Raw genomic sequence first — 21,236 nt, 5'->3', positions numbered from 1 at the left:
TATATTCATATTGGAGTATCCTTGCTGGGGCAGGTATTAGGGATGCAATAACAACACAACAGCCACTGTCACTCTTTCATGTGCTTTGCAGCCTGTTCTCTACCAAGTAAACAGACAAGAAACAAGTAAGCCAAATAAAAAATAATTACAAATTATTAGTCCTACAAGAAAATAACAACCATAGAGTCAAAATAACCTAAGAATGCATGGTTTACAAAAAGTAGAGGGAGTTTTCCAAACTACATGTTTCTGACCCAGAGCCTGAGTTCTGTCCTTCTCAGCATCTTGTTCTTTAAGAAACTGATTTAAGCATCACCAAATTATACACTATCATGAAAATAAAGAGAGGATGGGAGATGGTGGAATATCTGATTTGACCTAAAACCTAGTAGGCTATTTAATTATAAGGTTTTCTGTATATGCCAATGAAAAATCCCTGCAGGTTTTAGTTTAGTCTGCTTTTTCTTTCTGTCACTCAAATGTCTGCTGAGGCAACTCTTCAGGGTTTAAAGGAAATGGACTCAAGACTTTTGTCACAGATCTTGTGGAAAGTGGAGCATCTTCTCTGAAATAAATTTCCACTCTTGTTTTACCCCGGTCTCAATTTCACTTTCCCTCCTGTGACTGGTCTACTCACATCTTTTTGTTCCAGGTGTGCCCAGACAGGGAACTCAGTCCCCTTTCCTTAATTTCACTCCAAATCTATCCTATGATGGTTTGTATATTGCACACAAACTGAGGGCCAATGCTGGCTGTTTACATTGTGAGAGAGATAGGGAGGACAAGGGGGAATTAAAATTGTACATTAGACTTCTCAGTACTTAGATGCCTTTGTGCTTCTGTTAGACACCATCTTCATCTTATCCTCCTATCAAATTGCCAGATTTCCCCTATCCTTCACTTCTGTCCTTTCTCAAATTCCTGTTTCTGTATTAGGAAAAATATTTACATAAGAGCCTTTTCCTTCATCATACAATTGCCTTCTTAGTCATTTCCCCTAAGCTTCATCTTCTACATCTTAAGTGTTTTATCAGGACACTTGCCTAAATTGATATTGTTCTTTCCCTAAGAAAAATTTCACTGCCAGCTCTTTAAACAATGCTATTTTTCACCCGCTCCACTTGTTTGGACACCCAAAATATACTACCAAAGAAAAGAATGCAGCAACAGAATTTAAAGTTACTTTGTATTTAAAGAGTACAAGAAAAGAAAAAACAAAGTCACCGCTGATTCAACCCAACATTTTGATACTCCAGCTCTGTGTAAGTCAGCGAAGGAACCTAATTAAAAGATTGCTTCCTTCTCCCACACAGGTGTCAAAGCTCACAATCGCATTGGAGAGAAAGCAAATGGCAGGACAAACAGCATTCACATAGCCACACCATTTCATTGGTGTCATTTCACCCTTGTCCCTGGGGAGCAGCAGCAGCTGAAAACCTGTCCACAGCCTGGCACTGTCCTCTCAGCGCCACTTGAAAGGGGAAAGCAGCATGCACTGAAGGGCTTCTCAGCATCATCCTTTCATGAAAATTGACTTCTCACTGCTCCCCCAATTCTTTGGATCAGTTGTGCAGATTGAGCTGCTTAGCTGTGGATTTTGGCACCTTATTGCACGTTTCACATCATCCACTGGGCAAACACATTAACCATCTCTCCTGCTTCAGTTCCCCTGATAAGTTAGCAGGCATGCAATCTGTAAATAAGCCAAGGCATAACCTCAGAAAGGACAAGAGCCTCTCATAACATGGGTCATTGAAAATACTACTTGGCTGCAGCTATCTGGCTTAAATTCAGCATTAAGAGCATATGTCTCATTGGATATCTCATTGCCTTGTGGAACACAGAGAAATTAACTGGGATTCTTAAATGTGTCACACATATTTCCCCAGGTAATTTTATAAAGTGATTAAGAACACAGACTCTGGAATCAGACTGCGTAGGTAAGGTCCCTATCTTTGCCATATAATGCCTAAATGACCATAGACAACTAAACTCTACACACTCTATTTTCTCTTCTGCAAATACAGAGTGAAATTATACTAGCTACTTCATAGAGTTGTAATACACATACCCTACCTACAAGAGCGGTTACATAGTACCAATAAATATGAGTGATTAGCAAAACATGGACAAGCAGATTTCCACCAGCTCAGGAATAGAAGATCTAAACTCTACATACCGGTTTCTAATTGAGCTAATGTGAGACCAAGGTAGGCAGCAGCATGCCTGGAACATTCAAAGCGACAAGATAAATGTAATTCATTTTCCCAAATTATCAGTTTGACTCCTAAGAAGTAATTAAAGGAGTGAACTCATCTATCTTTATTAATATGTATAGATCTCCAAAAAGTCATTTTTGGGTGAAGGCAAAGTACAGAATTATGTATAATATTTATTTTTGAAACACAAAACACTATATCTGTTTTAGTTCTGGCTGCTATAACAGAGTACTACAGACAGACATAAACAGTAGAAATTTATTTCTCAAGTTCTAGGGGCTGGGAATCTGAGGTCAAGCAGCCAGCATAGTCAGGCTCTGGTGACTGCCCTCTTCCAGGTTGCAGACCCTCACTCCTTGAATCCTCAAGTGGGAGAAAGGGGGCTGCAGTGCTCTCTGGGGTCTCTTATAAGGGCACTAATGTCATTAATGAGGGTTCCACCCTCATGGTTTAAATTATCTCCCAAAGGCCCTACCTCCTAATACTATCATTTTGGAGGTTAGGATTTCAACACATGAATTTGGGGAGGGGGAGCTGGGAGACAACAAATGTTAAGTCCATAACAGTATCTTTTCCCAGCACATATAAATGAATGCAAATCTGTAAGGAAAAAACACAAATAAAAAGTAGTAATTACTTGCAGGAAGTCAAGTGAAGACTGGGATTACAGGTGGCAGTCAAGGGAGACTTTAACCATATTTATCATCTTCTAAATGTCTTCAAGCTGGGAGGATAGATTGGTATATCACTTCCTTAATTAACTTTTTTCTTTCAAAAGTAATTTAAAACATTATTTTATTTTCAACAAGCATATATGTTACCTATACATACAAAAATAGAAAGTAAAATTTGCATAAATTTTCAAAATAAAACATACCTTGAAGAAGTTGTTTTATTTGCAGGGCGAATTACATATTAGAGCCTCACAAAATACGCATTTACCTTGTTTTGTTGTTAAAGGAATTTTGAAAGAAAACTTTCAGAAGCACAGTAGTAGCTGAATGGGATCCTACTCCATTTCCTTCTAATTTGATTGCTAACACATTTATCCACTCACCCAGGCCAGAATATCAACTACCCATTTGTCATGCTCAGGGTTAGGTTCCAGCCCCAGCTAAGAGCTGAGGGGAATGGGTGGCTGGGGGGCAGGGACCTGGAAGAACACACAAGAGACAGCAGGTAAATGAGACATGATTTTATTCAGCAGAGCCTTCACAGGGTCAGTGTTACATTTATACACTAGTGGCTGAAAGCCAGGTGGCAAGCTTCTCTATGTTGTGTCTATGTGGCTATGATTATCTAAGACATGGGACTGTGCGCTTGTGCCCCAATCCTGCTGAGTTATCTATGCTGTTTACCTTGGCCTATGCCTGCTGCTGTATGCCTGCTTTGCTGCAGCACAGCCATGTTCCTTGCACCATCTCTTCCCATTCCCTTCATATTTAATCAGTCTTCAAGGCCTGCCTCCTAAATTTCTCTAAAACTTGTCAAATTCCTCTTAATTCTCACTTATCTAGGTCATCCTTATCTCTCACCTGAATTACTGCAAAAATCTCAATATTGGTTCCCTTGCCTGCATTTTCATGGCTTTTCTTTGTTTGTTTGTTTGTTTTGTAGAGACAGGGGTCTCAAACTCCTGGGCTCAAGCAATCCACCTGCCTCAGCCTCTCAAAGTGTTGGGATTACAGGCAAGAGGCCCCAGGCCCAGCCTTTATGATTCTTTTTAACCCACTGACACACTGATACCCTCATGACCTTTAAAATGTGAATATCATCAGGTCATTCTACAACTTAGAATTTTTGGTGGCTCCCAGCATCTATAATTTATTTAAGTAACTTAGCAGCAAAAGAGATTCATGACATTAAAGGGAGGCTAACTGACCACCAGAAGTTTTGTCTTCATTTGCATAGAGTTTTAGCTTGAAGACAGATGCTATTGTGTCAAACCCTATTAACCTCAATAGGGAAAACGCCAGGTTCAAGAGGTCAAAGAAGAGACCCAGAGCCAGGAAACAAGACATGGGGTTCTATTAGGGACTTACATACAGGAGAGTCCAGTGGTGGTGGGTGCGACAGGAAAACTGCAACCATTGAAAAACAGCATGCTGTTGATAGAACATTTTCATTTGACACCCTCCCCTTAATTACCTTGACCTGGCAACCTTCATTTAACCCAAAACTCAGGGCCTCAATCCCCTGAATCACCTGTGTTCTATGAAATGGGCTAGGGGCAGTGGTCTCAGATGTTCTTCATAGACAAGGAACAAATCTCCTGGTTGACTATACCAGGATTCCCTGGCTCAGAACACACACCTTCAGAGGTGTCTGCCATACAGGGCCATTCTAAGGGTATGCTGAAGCTATTGCTATCAGGGGCATTCATAGAAGTTCAGAAGGAAATTGACTTCTTAGATCACCTTGCATCTAGATAAGCCAGTTGACAAAGTTTGATCAGTGGAAAGTGAGTAAATGTGATGGGTGCTTCTGTGATTCACAGGCTCCTCCTTGCTTTGTTTTTCCTTCATCAGCTGGATGCAGATCATAAGGTTTGACAGATGGTAGGGCCACGAGATAGAAAGGACGTGGTCTGTGAATCACCACATGGAGGCATCTGCCCTGTTGATCACATGTGTGGGAAATAAGCTCCTATTGTAGTTGAGCTATTGTAGATTTAGGGTCTGTTACAGCAGTTTGACCTACACTAGCTAATGCAAAGGATATGGTTCCTGCTATCTCCCAATTATTCATTATTCCCAAATTCTCACTTTACATTAATATAATACCAAACTATCTGCTTTGCTCTGGAAAAAAAAAAAAAACCTCCCTTTTTTTCCTTTTTTACTGCCAGTACACATTTGTTCATATGTTTTCTACTTTCTGAAATATAAATACTATAATAAATATTGTTTATGGGCCAGGTATGCTGGTTATGAAAATGCACCTCACAGACCTCCAACTACAGGGACTTCCATCTGCAGGGCTCCAGCTATTGCACTCAAGCCCACAGTAGAGAGCTCGTGCTTCCCCCAACTGCCCCCATTATTGCAGCTAATACTAAGGGAGAGCTGTTAATTAGAGACACAGAACTCCTCTGTCAATTTTGACTCAAGGACTCCTTGATGCCCTGCTGAACCTTCCTTAGACTGCATGAAATTCTAGGACTCTGCCATCCAATCCCCCTTCCCTCTCTGCTTCACTGACAGTCAGATTCCCATCACAGTCTCAAGATTCATCCAGTTCCACCCACTTTCTTCCCTGTAGTCTCTTAAGGCATTTAATCAAATAAGATCCTTGCATATTTAATTTTACCTTGGTGCCTGCTTCTCAGAGAACCTCAATTTGAACACAGGGTATTGTGCCAAGCATGTACAAATTAGGTAATCCTCGCAAAGTCTTCTCAGATAAGTACTAATATTTTACAAATCTCTAGACTGAGGCCTTGGGATACTGAGTAACTTTCCCATCATCTCACATTTTCACCCCCCACCCCCCACTACCTGGTAAACTTTCACATTCAAGTCTCAATTGGGGGTCAATACTTCCTCCATTTCTTATCATAGAGAGGGTTAAACTACTTTTTTTCTGTGCAAACTCTGGCAAACTCTTCTTTGTTGATCCTGTTTTTTCACATGACTGTTTCCCCTATTAGATCTGTGAACCACCTTGATGTGAGGACTTATACATTTCTGTATTTGTAGCACCAGTGTTAGCACAGATGCCTAGAATAAACAATAATTAGTTTCAGTTGAATTGTGTTAGATTTAGCTGAGTTGATTCTGAATGAGATAATATAGCTACATGTGAGAAAATGGATTTTTGGTGGGTAGACCGAACTCAAGAAAAAGAGTATAAAATTGAGATTTCAACTAGGCACCTATGTTTCAATAAATATGAAACTACAAAGCAAGTTGCCAAATTAGCACTTGAAGAATATATAAAAGAATTCTGAGAAACGGTTCTATAATTTTTAGATCTCTTGACCAAATCAAGGAGTTAGAATATGGAAGAAAAAGACTTGCAGAGAGATTTCTTTACAGAAAATTGTTTCTCTGCTGTAAGTCTACCACCCCCTAGGGGGAAGGGTGTATAATACTAATGCAATATTTTCCAGCTGGAGAATTAGCTTTTCCTTCCCCTCTCCACCCAGGGAAATTTAGCCAGTGAGAACACAGTTAGCTGCCTTCGTGGTGTGAAGGGAAGGCTATGTGCTTGGGATTCTTAGGGCTCTCAGGGTTCACTGGGGCAAGAGATGCATGAATTCTTCCTGTGATCAAGAATAGGATCAGGGAGTGAAAGAGAGACAAAGCATAGAGTCGTAAGACTTTTTTCAAAAGGGTGTCCTCAGGGGTCAGGGTCCCCAGTAGCAAGAATATGGAGACAAATTGGCCCATTCCTGAGGAGCACTGAGGAAGCAATCCCATTAAATTATCTGTAATAGAGATGTATTCATCCTAGTCCAGGTTACTATGAAAAAGTAGAACACAGCAGAAAATTTAAAAAACTCCAATTGAGGAAAGAGAGAGACCCTCCCATATTGTTTTATACTCAGTACCTGTTTTAAGAAAAAACAAGGAAGTAAAACCAAAGACAGACAGCCCGGCACCAGGCCCCAAACCGGGCCTGGGCCTGCCTGGCCTAAACCTCATAGTTAAAAATCAACTCATAACTTAGAAACCGATGTTATTCATAGATTCCAGACATTGTATAGAAGAACATTGTGGAACTCCCTGCCCTGTTCTGTTTCTCTCTGACCACCGGTGCATGCAGCCCCTGTCACGTACCCCCTGCTCGCTCAAATCAATCACGACCCTTTCATGTGAAATCTTTAGTATTGTGAGCCCTTAAAAGGGACAGAAATTGTGCACTTTGGGAGCTTGGATTTTAAGGCAGTAGCTTGCTGATGCTCCCAGTTGAGTAAAACCCTTCCTTCTACAACTCGGTGACTGAGAGGTTTTGTCTGCGGCTAGTCTTGCTACACAATGAGCTAATGAAAGTGTCACACGAAAGAGTTAGTTTTAAACATCTCACTAGAGGTTAGTAGTTTGACACCAGCCTGGGCAACCCTATCTCTACAAAAAACAAAAACAAACAAAAAAAAACTAAGAGATTAGCCAAACATAGTATTGTATGCCTGTAGTCCCAGCTACTTGAGAGGTTGATGCAGAAGGATCATTTGACCCCAAGAGTTCGAGGTTGCAGTGAGCTATGATAGTGCCACTGCACTCCAGCTTAAGTAACGCAACAAGACCCTGTCTTAAAATAAAATAAAATAAAATAAAATAATAAAAAAGTGCTTGTCCCAAGAGCACAAAGCTAGCTGATAAAGGTGCTAGTTCAAGTAAGAACCATCCTGCCCTCTGCATCTCCTCCCACCTCCTTGCTTCCTATTTCACCCCTCTCCACTAGAATCCCAAGCAGCAGCTGGCAAGGAAAAAGGAGAAGCACCTGGCCGAGAAACATAGATTACGTTACCAAACCACACTTTCTCATTCACAGACTTGCTCCCTGAAGCAGGCCAAAGCCGGGGTGGGGGTGGAGAGAAAAGCTTTTATAAGTTCACTTTAGGGAATTGAATGGTACCTTTGACTAAATAGTTTGATTACTAAAAGCAAGCAAACTGTGTGTTTACGTGTCTATTAATAAAAGTGAACACAACAGTCAAAGACCTGCCTGAGTTTTCATTTGAAAGAGAAAATTATTTCCCCTGAATACATTTTTTTAAGTTGATGGGAAATGAAAATGAATTTGTACTTTGATGTGTGAGCTCGGCCCTTATAAGTTCTGGCTGTTCCACATACCAGTGTCATCACTATCAAAACCACTGAGATCATAATTGAGAGTCAGGGTAGACTGCAGACAAACAGATTTTCTAGAATATGGAAATCCACAGGCAGAAATACCATCCAGGCTCACTTAGGCATGACTCTACTTTTTCTTTCAAGGTGAAGTGCTAATCTTTGTAGTATCAAGTGTGGTTCAAGAGGCTCAATATTTTTTAATATTCTCTTATGTTGGCCCATATAAAATTTTAGTGCAGAATAATAGCTCTCAGAGTGTAATCTTTAGACCAACAGCACCAGCATCACCTGGGAAGAGGTTAAAAAATGCAAATTCTTAGGTCACATTTTAAATATACTAACTTAGATATTCAGGCAGGGGGCCCAGCACTCTATGTTTAACAAGCCTTGTAGGTGATACTGATGGAGCTAAAGTTTGATAGCCACAGGTGTAGGATATCCCAGAACACAGTACTGACATAAGTCCCTGTATTAAAAGTCAGAAATTTGACAAAATTTTAGTTTTGTTTTAAATTTAGGCAGCAACAGGACACCACCTGAGCTCGTAGACGATTGTACTCATTTAATCCTTATAATTATTCAGTATGGGAGTATTATTTCCATTTTAAAGTTAATTAACAAAATACAGATGGGTATCACGTGGACACTGCTAATGGAGCAGAGGAACCACAGAGCAATAATATAAGAAATCATGCTAGTCTCCTTTGACACGTGTTTTATGTATCAATAAGCAGTAACGGATAGGACTGAGCCTACTACAAATGCATTTCTTACACAAGACATGTAAATATCATGACCATGACTATTCTGCATGTGCAATTGTTTTAAAAAGCTTAAATTCTTCACTAAACACTTTAGAATTCAGGTAAAGCTCAGATAATTTTGTATATGTGAGCCATACAATTGCACTGTTTATTAAATGAGCTGGAATCTTGTGATTTGTTATATGAATAAGTAGCTGAATTGTTTCTTTCTCCCTCTGGCATGTGCATACACACACACACATCCCTATTAAAACTCACACCAGCATATAAGTAAGTGCAAAGCTACAACTACATATCTGCCTGAAGGGGATGAAAACAGTCAAGGTTCCCAGGTGTTCAAAATAACAAGCCTGCTCAATATCATTCATTTATTCAACCTGCGTTTGTTGAACACTTTAACTTCTTGCACCAGCCTCATTACAATATTGATAACTAATATATAATAAGCCTTTTTCCACGTCAGGCACATCATCCTTATAAGAATTTTCTCATTTAATCCTTATAATTATTCAATATGGGAGTATTATTATTTCCATTTTAAAGTTAATTAACAACCAACCTCACCTAACTGGCAAGTGGTAGAGCCAGGTTGTCAACCCAAGAAGTATATTGTCTGTTTCCTTAACTACTACACTACACTGAAAGACTACTGGGTAAATAACAAAATTAAGGCAGAAATAAATAAGTTCTTTGAAATCAATGAGAACAAAGACACAACATACCAGAATCTCTGGTGTAGAGGGAAATTTATAGCACTAAATGCCCAAAGGAGAAAGCTGGAAGGATCTAAAATCAACACCCTAACATCACAATTAAAAGAACTAGAGAAGCAAGAGCAAACAAATTCAAAAGCTAGCAGAAGACAAGAAATAATTAAGATCAGAGCAGAACTGAAGGAGATAGAGACACGAAAAACCCTTCAAAAAATCAATGAATCCAGGAGCTGGTTTTTTGAAAAGATTAACAAAATAGACTGCTAGCCTGATGAATAAAGAAGAAATGAGAAAAGAATAAAATTGACACAATAAAAATGATAAAGGGGATATCACCACTGATCCCACAGAAACACAAACTACCATCAGAGAACACTATAAACTCCTGTATGCAAATAAACTAGAAAATCTAGAACAAATGGATGAATTCCTGGACACATACGCCCTTCCAAGACTAAGCCAGGAAGAAGTCAAGTCTTTGAATAGGCCAATAACAAATTCTCAAAATGACGCAGTAATTAATACCCTACCAAAAAAAAAAAAAAGCCAGGACCAGACGGATTCACAGCCAAATTCTACCAGAGGTACAAAAAGAGCTGGTACCATTTCTTCTGAAGCTATTCCAAACAGTAGAAAAAGAGGTACTCTTCCTTCACTCATTTTATGAGGCCAGGATCATCCTGATACCAAAAAAAGAAAATTTCAGGCCAGTATCCCTCATGAACATCGATGTGAAAATCCTCAGTAAAATACTGGCAAACCAAATCCAGCACACACCAAAAAGCTTATCCAGCATGATCAAGTCAGCTTCATCCCTGGGATGCAAGACTGGTTTAACATATGCAAATCAATAAACATAATCCATCACATAAACAGAACTAATGACAAAAACCACATGATTATCTCAATAGATGCAGAAAAGGCCTTCAATAAAATTCCACTGTCCTTCACACTAAAAATTCTCAATAAACTAGGTACTGATGGAACTTATCTCAAAATAATAAGAGCTCTTTATGACAAACCCACAGCCAACATGATACTGAATGGGCAAAAGCTGGAAGCATTCCCTTTGAAAACTGGCACAAGACAAGGAGGCCCTCTCATACCACTCCAACTCGACATACTATTAGAAGTTCTGGTCAGGGCAATCAGGCAAGAGAAAGAAATAAAGGGTATTCAAATAAGAAGAGAGGAAGTCAAATTGTCTTTGTTTGCTGATGACCTGATTGTATGTTTAGAAAACTCCATCATCTCAGGCTAAAAACTCCTTAAGCCGATAACCAACTTCAGCAAAGTCTCAGCATATAAAATCAATGTGCAAAAATCACAAGCATTCCTACAGACAAACAGAGGGCCAAATCTGAGTGAACTCCCATTCACAATTGTTACAAAGAGAATAAAATACCTAGGAATACAACTTACAAGGGATGTGAAGGTCCTCTTCAAGGAGAACTACAAACCACTGCTCAAGGAAGTAAGAGAGGACAGGAACAAATGGAAAAACATTCCATGCTCATGGATAGGAAGAATCAGTATCATGAAAATGGCCATACTACCCAAAGTAATTTATAGATTCAATGCTATTCTCATCAAGCTACCATTGACTTTCTTCACAGAATTGGAAAAAAAAACTACTTTAAATTTCTTATGGAACCAAAAAAGAGCCTGTATAGCCAAGACAATCCTAAGCAAAAAGAACAAAGCTGGAGGCATCACACTACCTGACTTCAAACTATACTACAAGGCTACAGTAAACAAAACAGCATGATATTGGTACCAAAACAGATATATAGAACAATGGAACAGAACAGAGGCCTCAGAAATAATACCACACATCTACAACCATCTGATCTTTAGCAACCCTAATTAAAAACAAGCATTGGGAAAAGCATTCCCTATTCAATAATTGGTGTTGGGAAAACTAGCTAGCCATATGCAGAAAACTGAAACTAGACCCCTTCCTTACACTTTATACAAAAATTAACTCAAGATGGATTAAAGACTTAAATGTAAGACCTAAAATCATAAAAACCCTAGAACAAAACCTAGGCAATATCATTCAGGACATAGGCATGGGCAAAGACTTCATGACTAAAACATCAAAAGCAATTTCAAGAAAAGCCAAAATTGACAAATGGGATCTAATTAAACTAAAGAGCTTCTGCACAGCAAAAGAAACTATCACAAGAGTGAACAGGCAACCTACAGAATGGGAGAAAATTTTTGCAATCTATCTATTCTGATAATATCCAGAATTTACAAGGAACTGAAACAAATTTGCAAGAAAAAAACAACCCCATCAAAAAGTAGGTAAAGGATATGAAGAGACACTTCTCAAAAAACAACATTTATGCAGCCAACCAACATATGAAAAAAAGTGCCTCATCACTGGTCATTAGAGAAATGCAAATCAAAACCACAATGAGATACCATCTCACACCAGTTAGAATGTCAATCATTAAAAAGTCAGGAAAAAACTGAGGCTGGAGAGGATGTGGAGAAATAGGAACACTTTTACACTGTTGGTAGGAGTGTAAATTAGTTCAACCATTGTGGAAGACAGTGTGGTGATTTTTCAAGGATCTAGAACCAGAAACACCATTTGACCCAGCAATCCCATTACTGGCTATATACCCAAAGGATTATAAATCATTCTACTATAAAGACACATGCACATGTATGTTTATTTTGGCACTATTCACAAGAGCAAAGACTTGGAACCAACCCAAATGCGCATCAATGATAGGGCGGATAAAGAAAATGTGGCACATATACACCATGGAATACTATGCAGCCATTAAAAAGGATGAGTTCATGTCCTTTGCAGGGACATGGATGAAGCTGGAAACCAGCTCATTATTCTCAATAAACTAACACCAGAACAGAAAACCAAACTCTGCATATTCTCACTCATATGTGGAAGTTGTATAATGAGAACCCATGGACACAGGTAGGGGAACATCAAACACCAGGGCCTGTTGAAGCGTGACAGGGTACTAGGGGAGGGATAGCATTAGGAGAAATACCTAATGTAGATGACAGGTTGATGGGTGCCACAAACCACCATGGCACGTGTATATCTATATAACAAACCTTCACATTCTGCACATACAACCCAGAACTTAAAGTATAATTTTAAAGAAAGAAAGAAAGAAAAAGACTCTAAGAACATCAAAATACCCCAAGCACATGAAGTTACACTCCAAAGCCAGAGAGCTGCAAGCTACTAGAGGCTAGCTCAGGCTTTCAACAAGGGCCTATATTAGTGACTTATTTACATTACCTTATTTAATCTCCATGGCAGTGAGTTTGATATCATTCTCATTACACTTTGATAAAATTAAAACCTACAGAGGTTAATCCACTTGCTCCTGTCACACATTGAAAGAGCTGTGATTCAAACCCAGGTTAGTTTGAGTATAAAAGGTTATACTATTCCCAGAATGTTATGCTGATTCCCTTGTATAAAGACACATATAAATTATGCAAAATTTCAGAAACAGATGATGTTCTTTTTTTACCACTAGCATGAATGATTGCTTATTATAAATATTAATATCACTTTAAGTTTCCTCCATAGGCTTTATTGTCATGAAAAATGTGTTCCCCTTACTGACAGCAAACTCTTCATCTATATGAGACTAGATTAGTCATTTCACAATTTTTAGTCACTACCTTTATGTGTGCCATCTTTATGACTTTTGCTTTTTTAAAGTTGGCAGCTGCAAGGGATTGCCATTATTACCTGACACAAAGAAAACACATTCATAGAAATAAATATAAATTAAACAACTACACTGGATCCTAGTTAGATGATGTTCTCTCTCATTTTGGTGAAAATAGAGATTAACAAGCATTCCAGAAGTGGTAAACAAATACTAGTATCAATCTGAAACTTTCTACTTAACATAATCAGGGAACACCATTTAGGAGGTAATGTTATTTAATGTCTTATCCAGGTACTAACCGAAATCATATCATATGCCCCTGAAGATCATTTCCTGTGGTCTCCAGTGGTAGTTCTACCATACTTTAGGAAATAACCAAAATATTTTCAGGACTTTCTGGTCCTTTAATTTCATTTAAAAATTTCTACTTATGCCTTCAACAATCTACCTTTTACATAAATTAATGATATTCAGGCAGCACTCAGCAATGTGTGGGTGTGTCATAAATAGTGGTAGTGGATTAATAATACATACTTCACCCCCATTTGAAGGTACACTAATGATCAGAATATGAGAAAGCAAGTTGTCCAATTTGCTTGTAACTTTAACAGTTCCCTGAAACTGAGTATGTCTCCAGTGACTAGGAACAAACCCTGAAAAAAATCTGCCTGTCAAAACAATGCAACTCATATCAGTTCAAAATATTGGGAGGAAACTGACCTGGCTATTTCCTACCAAGTAAAATGCACTATCAATTCACATCTAGAGTTTATCTGTAATTGCCTTCCAAATGCTCCTTTCTGCCTCCCAAAAATATTTTATTTATTTAGAAGAGTTAAGGGAGACAATTCCTAGGAAGAAAGAAGAGGCTACACAAAAAAAAAAAAAAAAAAAAAGAATGACCATATCTGCTTGTACTCTGCTTGCTTTCCCTAAACCATAAACATTAAAACAATGAATGATGTACTGGAGAAACTGATGACAAATCAGTATTCTTGATAAGAGTCCTTAAGAACTGTTCTCTGCTGATTGACTTCACTACAGTCAGGCAAAATCTCCCAGATATGCAAATACTGGTGGTTTTCAAGTCAAAATGTCCCTTCTATTCATATTTCCAATTACCCTCCTGGGAAATTTCATCTGAAAAATTCATTAGATACAATAATCACCTCCATAAATTTTGTTCTTTCATGGCCTTGAGAGTCGGTGGAGAGCAAGCATGAATGATTTAGTAAAGCAAGTGACCAAATGTCATGCTTAGTTTTAAGTCATATCTGAAGATACCATGCTAAGGAACCAGAAGATACTAGCAGAAAGGTCAAAGAGAAAATCCTTGAAAGGGATTTTCAGGGACTCCCTGATATCTAGTGTGACTATATGTCATCCAACTGGAATAAATTTATAAATTTTTAAATGAAATTAAAGGATCAGAAAGTCCTGAAAATTTATATCAGGGACTCCCTGATATCTAGTGTGACTATATGTCATCCAACTGGAATAAATTTATAAAATGAAGAGGGATTGTATCAGTTAGATACTGCCATGTAAGAAACCATCCAAAATTCAATGGCTTAACAGAAGAGTTATGTATTATTTCTTGAGTCTTTGCATAGGCTGGATGTTGACTGGCATAAGCTGACATTGGCTGGGAGTAACTCTGCTCCATGTGTTTCTTATCCCCCTCCTAAAACCAACAGACTGGCCTGGGTATATCTTTCTCATAGCTATGGCAGGGATTCAAAAGTGCAAACCCTACTGTAGGCAAGATTTTTAAAGCCTCTGCTTCAATCAGTTCTACTAATATCCCAATCTCCTAAGGCAAGTCACATGGCTGAATTCAGAATGGAGAAGCAGAGAAATACACTTGCCTTCTCAGTGGGCAGAACTGCAAAGCCACACGCCAAAGAACATGGATTGCACTGATGGCCCCAGTCCCTCATAGAGAGAAGTCCTGGCACCATGAATGCAATCTACCTCATGCTACAATTCATAAACTAACTCATCCTATACGACCTGCCTCACAGAGTCCCTACTGAAGAAACATTATAGTAGCCAAAGATCCCTCAGCTGAAGTTTTCCATTTCAAACGCCAGAAAATGAGTCATAGCGATTCCGGCCTTGACAAGGTAAGATCCAGCCACAGCGAAATACCTGCAAGTACAACTACCTTCAGTAAATGTGAGTTTTATGTAGAATTTAATGGGGTCTGCAGTCACTGGCCAATATTTTACATATGTGTCAGAAGAAAAGAGACATTGATGGAAGTACCCCCTATATGGCAACACTCCCATATTATATCATTTTAAATCTGGGTGGAAATCCTTCAAGATGTGCAGCGCCCCATTTTATGAGTTTGGTGCAAAAGTAATTGCGGTTTTTGCCATTACTTTTAATGAGACATATGGCTGATACATATGGCTAAATGAGATATGGCTAAATACATATGGCTAAATGAGACGGAGATTGGTTGAACATTTTACTCACATATTCATACCGAGTAACTAGACACAGGAAAAAGCTCAAATCTAGTTGTCTGAAAAGACTCTCATACCTCCATTTTATTACACTGTCTTAACCTGACTGGAAGATTATGTCTCTAGAAAACATACTTAAAGAACCAGATTGGCAAACACCCATAGTTTCTTCTCCGGAAGACACAATCCCAACTAGTGCTATTTCTGAGACAGAGTTCTTTTTCAACGAGGAATACACTGTTATTTAGGACATATTTTGAGTATTATTTATATTTTATCAGCAAGACACTTTTAGCACATATCTCTACATATGTTTAAGTGTTATTTTAATTTAAACCTTTCACAGGATAATCATCCAAGTAATAGAAAAATTAAAATTAAAAATAAGTTAATTTCATAGATTTCTATGTGCATTTATTTAAAGTGTAGATATATAAGAATATATAATGTCATATTTAATATAGATTATACATTATATATGTTATATTTGTGTTATTATAGAGTATAGCTTACAGATTATAACACCTAAAACCTTTTATTATAGTTGCACTGATGATTAAATAATATACCTAAATATTTTAACATAATACCTGGAACATAGTAAGTATCAAGTTATAGCTATATATGGAAGGTGCCTGCTCATAAGAAGCCCTTCCTTTAAGCTTCATCTTGGAGATTAAAATTCAACTAGCTGATTTATTCATCCCAGATCAATACATTTCAAGAGGCTATCCTCTTGACCTAGAATTTCAAATGATCTTGCTCTTATTTAGTATTGTAACAAACCAGAAGAACCTCTAGAGAAGCAGCTTTTAATCATGCAGATGAACTGAGAAACATAAAGTAAATCCCATGCCACTCCTCAGTTGAAATTCATAGGCAATGCCATGGAATATAATCCAGATGTTGACTAGGTAGACCTTGCCCTTTGGTTGAATCCCCAAAGGCCTGTAAGAGGATAATACTTTTCACACAATTTTTGCGCCAGATTTCTTCCTTCTCTTCCTTCCTTCCTTCCTTCCTTCCTTCCTTCCTTCCTTCCTTCCTTCCTTCCTTCCTTCCTTCCTTCCTTCCCTTCCCTTCCTCCTTCCCTCCCTCCCTCCCTCCCTCCCTCCCTCCCTCCCTCTCTCTCTCTCTCTCTCTCTCTCTCTCTCTCTCTCTTCTCTTTCTTTCTTTCTTTCTGACAGAATTTCATTCCTGTTGTCCAGGCTGGAGTACAATGGCATGATCTTTGCTCACTGCAACCTCCACCTCCCAGGTTCAAGTGATTCTCCCAGCTCAGCCTCGAGTAGCAGGGATTACAGGAATGCACCACCACACCTGGCTAATTTTGTTTTGTTTTGTATTGTTTTTTTTTTTAAGTAGAGACAGAGTTTCTCCATGTTGATCAGGCTGGTCTTGAACTCCTGACCTCAGGTGATCCACACGCCTCAGCCTCCCAAAGTGCTGGGATTACAGGTGTGAGCCACCACACCCGGCCACACCAAATTTCTTCTTGCCCCCGTCTTCCTTCTGTTCCTATATGTGAGTATGCCATCTCTGCACTATCCTAATGACATTCATCAACTTCAAGGCAAAATATGTAGCCCTGTCTCTGTCTTACATATATACCCACTTATAGCAAGCATTTCTTGAGTATATGAGACTTTACTGAAAATTTGAGAATCACAAGGAAGATGTTCCAGTTATCCATTGCTATGTTTAAAATTAAAAAAAAGGCCTACCTGAAATAAATTACCCCCAAAATTTAGCGCTTTAAAACCATTGCAATCATTTATTTCTATTATTGTTATTACTATTATAACACCTCCTGGTCAGCAGGTTGACTGAGACTAGGCTCAGCCAGGTGGTTCCCATTCAGTCTCTCTCAAGCAGTTACAGAGACTGGGACTGGAGTCACAAAGGCTTCCTCACTCATGTGTCTGACCTGGGCTGGGAAGACCCAAATAGTTGGCGACCAGACAGCTGGATCTCCTCAGGGCATCTGTCATTCTCTTTATGATTTCTCCACAGGATCTTTTCTAAGCATGTGTGCTTCAGGATGGCCAGACTTCATACATGGCAGCTCAGTCCCCGCAAAAGCATCCTGAGGGAGAGTTGGGCAGAAGACATATTGCCTATTCTAACCTAGCCTAGGAGTCACCTCCACCACATTGTTACTTGTCAAGGAAGTCACAGTGCCAGTCAGTTTTAAGGAGAAGAGATAGGCTATCTCCTCTTGATGGGGGAATAGCAAAGTTTTAAAAGAGAATGTGGGACAGGACACATGTTTGTGATTATTTTTGGAAAATGTCATTTGATACAAAGGGATAATCTCATGAAGTCTCTTATTATCTTGTTGGCTTCTCTCTTCCCTTCCCTCCCTTTCCTACCTCCTTACTGCCTTCTTCACATATTCCCTTCAAGCTCCAAATTTTTCTCCCTCTACTATGAAGAGTAGTACAGTTGTCCCCCAGATCCTATTTCCATTGCTAGTCAAAACAAAGGGACTCCATTTCCCAGAAACCTGACCTACTTTCATTAGAAAGTAAGGTGTTAGTTTGTTCCTCACACAGATTTGGAAGAAAATAATAATTGTGTCCACTCTCTGCAGAACTGCAGAGACTAGCATGAGAGAAAATGAAGAGAATATCAAAAGACTAGACAATGGCCAAGGAGGAAAATGTGTGGACAGGACCCCTCAGGCTTGGATTACTCACAGCATCACTTTCTGATCTATTTGAAGATGGAGGAATTCCATTGCTTCAGCATAGAGTAAATGATTAGTCAACAAGATAAAAATGTCAAACAGAAAATTCTGCAGAAAAACAAAATTGTGTACCTGCTCCAAGGACATCAAAACTCTTCTGGAACAGTTCCCTGCTTCATACTTCCATTCTGTCTCCTGCATCTGTAGGTTACATAAATGAAAAAAAAAAAGTGATCATAGTAATTTTTCTGATGATGACTGTTGCATTAAAATTGTTCTGATGTAATAGTCCCCTCCACAAAGTATTCTGGGAAAATTTGTTTTCCCTGAGAGACATATTTGAGATATAGCTGTACCAGTTTAGATTACATTATGCAGCATGTAGTTATAAATCTAATTAATATGACTTAAATAATTAAGGCTATTAATTAATATATAAGTCCAAAGATTGACAGAACAAAATCATTACAAGGGTCTTACATTTCATGAAAGATTCTGTTTCCCTCTATCTTTTCAAGACCACCAACTTTAGTGCCTGGCTTTCACGTATGAGGTTGCAATATAGCTACTCCTCCTTCAGTCATCACATTGACATTCCAGGTCAGAAAAAGGGGAAAGCACCAAAAGCCTTCTCCTTGTGAAGTCTTGGCTTTGTATGAAAAAGGGGAAGCTCCCCCCAGTGACATCAGCCTTAATATATACTATTAAGCCAGAGCTTTTCATGTGACCACAACAAATCAAGGAATATTTTAGCTTTTCAACCACTTCAGTAGAGGAAGATAGAGGAATGGGGGCTGTTAATAATGTCTAGTTACAAAACTTTTGTAACTAAAGTGTCTACACTTAACTACTTTGTGACTACAGTGTCCACCACAGTAGCAGACCATGAGTAATGAGTGCGGGCTTCTATCTAATCCTCTGATCTAACTAAACCTCTAACTAAGGGGAAGCCCTTTAACTCTCAGGATTCCAGTTTTCCCATGCAAAAAAAATGGGGGGGAGGAATAAAAAGGAATAATAACATAGAAGATCTCTCATGTTCTATAATTATTTATACCAGGATATCTTTAAGGCAGCATGATGAGGCAGACACTGTACGTTACTTACCCAGGCATCCCTCACTGTCTTCCTCACTGGCAGTGGCCAATTCCCACTGTAAAACCTGGTGGGGTTTTCTGAATCTCTCTTCCAGCTAGAGTATGACCATGTGGCCAAAACTTGGCCAAGAAGACCCAAGGAAATGCATGCCCTGGGGTATTTTCTGAGAACGATCTTGCAACAGGCTATAACATGAATATGTGAGAAGAAGTCTTTTGGCTTCCTCTTCTACCCTCTCCCTTCATCCAATTATTCTTGTCTTCAGACTCAGCTGTATGCATTATAGCACCCATTTTGTATCAATGAGGCAATAAAGCCAAAACATTGCAAATAATGAAATGGAAGGGTGATAATGAATTTTAGTCATCGATAAAATCAATCATGAGAACAGCTTTTCCTGACTTCATGTTATAGGAAACAATAATAGTCCTATTTATGTATGCTATTCCTGTTTGATGCTATTACTTGCAGCCCAAAACATCACACATAAATCAATGATCTAGTAGAAACAATTATAGCTTCAAAATTAGCATATGTCTCACACTTTAGGTGCATATGAATCTGCACAAGTGAGACTTGTTAAAATATAAATTTCTGATGTAGTATGTCTGCGGTGGGGTCTAACATTTTGCATTTCTATCAGTCTGTTCAACACATGATCTGCATCTATACCTTGAATAGCAAGGTTCTAACCTATATTTGGCCATTGTATGACATTGATCAAATTGCATCACTCCTCCAGACTCAATTTTCTCATAGAATCCTGCATCTTATGCTTCTAAGTACTATCACAGAGATATAAGTTCAGTTCTTCCACAAAAGAAGATATACACGAAAAGTGAATTAAGGGGGGATAGATGCTGTAATTTATTTTAAGCCACCTGCCAAATAGTTATTCATCTTTTCTCTTGATACAAACTGTATCCAGGACCAGGGCACACAGTCTAGTACTTGTCTCCATGACTATCCAACTGCCCCACCTCTATAGAAATATCATAGGAAAAAAATGTTAAACTTAGCTAGATTTGCAGATGCTCCTTGGAAACTTACTATGTATAATGTGTGTGCTAATCAGAAATTCATTTAATAAATATTTGAAAAGATTTAGAGCAATCCATCCTCTTCCCCACCCCATACTCTTTCAATGAGAATAAAGAATGAATGTGTGTATGTGTGTGTTTTAAATAACAAAAAAGCCAACCGCCTGCAAGATGGGATTACAGGTGCCTGCCACCACCCCACCTAATTTTTGTATTTTTAGTAGAGATGGAATTTCACCATGTTGGCCAGGCTGGTCTCGAACTCCTGACCTCAGGTAATCCACCCGCCTCGGCCTCCCAAAGTGCTAGGATTACAGGCGTGAGCCACCATACCTGGCCTCACCCAAGTCTTTTGCATTCTGAAATTCACAAGATAAGACACCAAGGACAGTGCTAATTACAAGAAAGACAAGAAGAAAGATTATAGAGTTCATACGATTGCTCAATCTTCTGAGAAACATCTCTCAGCCTGCAATGTTTAGTACCCCACATCAGGCCAGAGAGCTGGTTTTAAAAACTGGTTCCTCCTCAGACTCAGGAAGAGGCTGCTGTGTTTCTCTTTGGAGTTAGGGCTGTATTTCTCAGTCACTGCATTTCTCGGTAACAGGTAACTATTTCTGCTAATGAAGAGGAGAGCAAGTTACCATTAAAAAAAAAAAAAAAAAAAAAAAAAAAACAGCCCTGCATAAATTGCAGGAGCATTAATTACTATGGGCCTTAGGCTCCCGGGAATTTATGCAGTCTTTCCAAGGTGACTATCATGATTATGTGGT

The sequence above is a fragment of the Macaca thibetana genome, chromosome 2 (assembly GCF_024542745.1).
Source record: "Macaca thibetana thibetana isolate TM-01 chromosome 2, ASM2454274v1, whole genome shotgun sequence".
NCBI classification, from domain to species: domain Eukaryota; kingdom Metazoa; phylum Chordata; class Mammalia; order Primates; family Cercopithecidae; genus Macaca; species Macaca thibetana.
The sequence above is the reverse complement of the archived record's forward strand: the minus strand, read 5'-3'. Positions refer to the sequence as shown.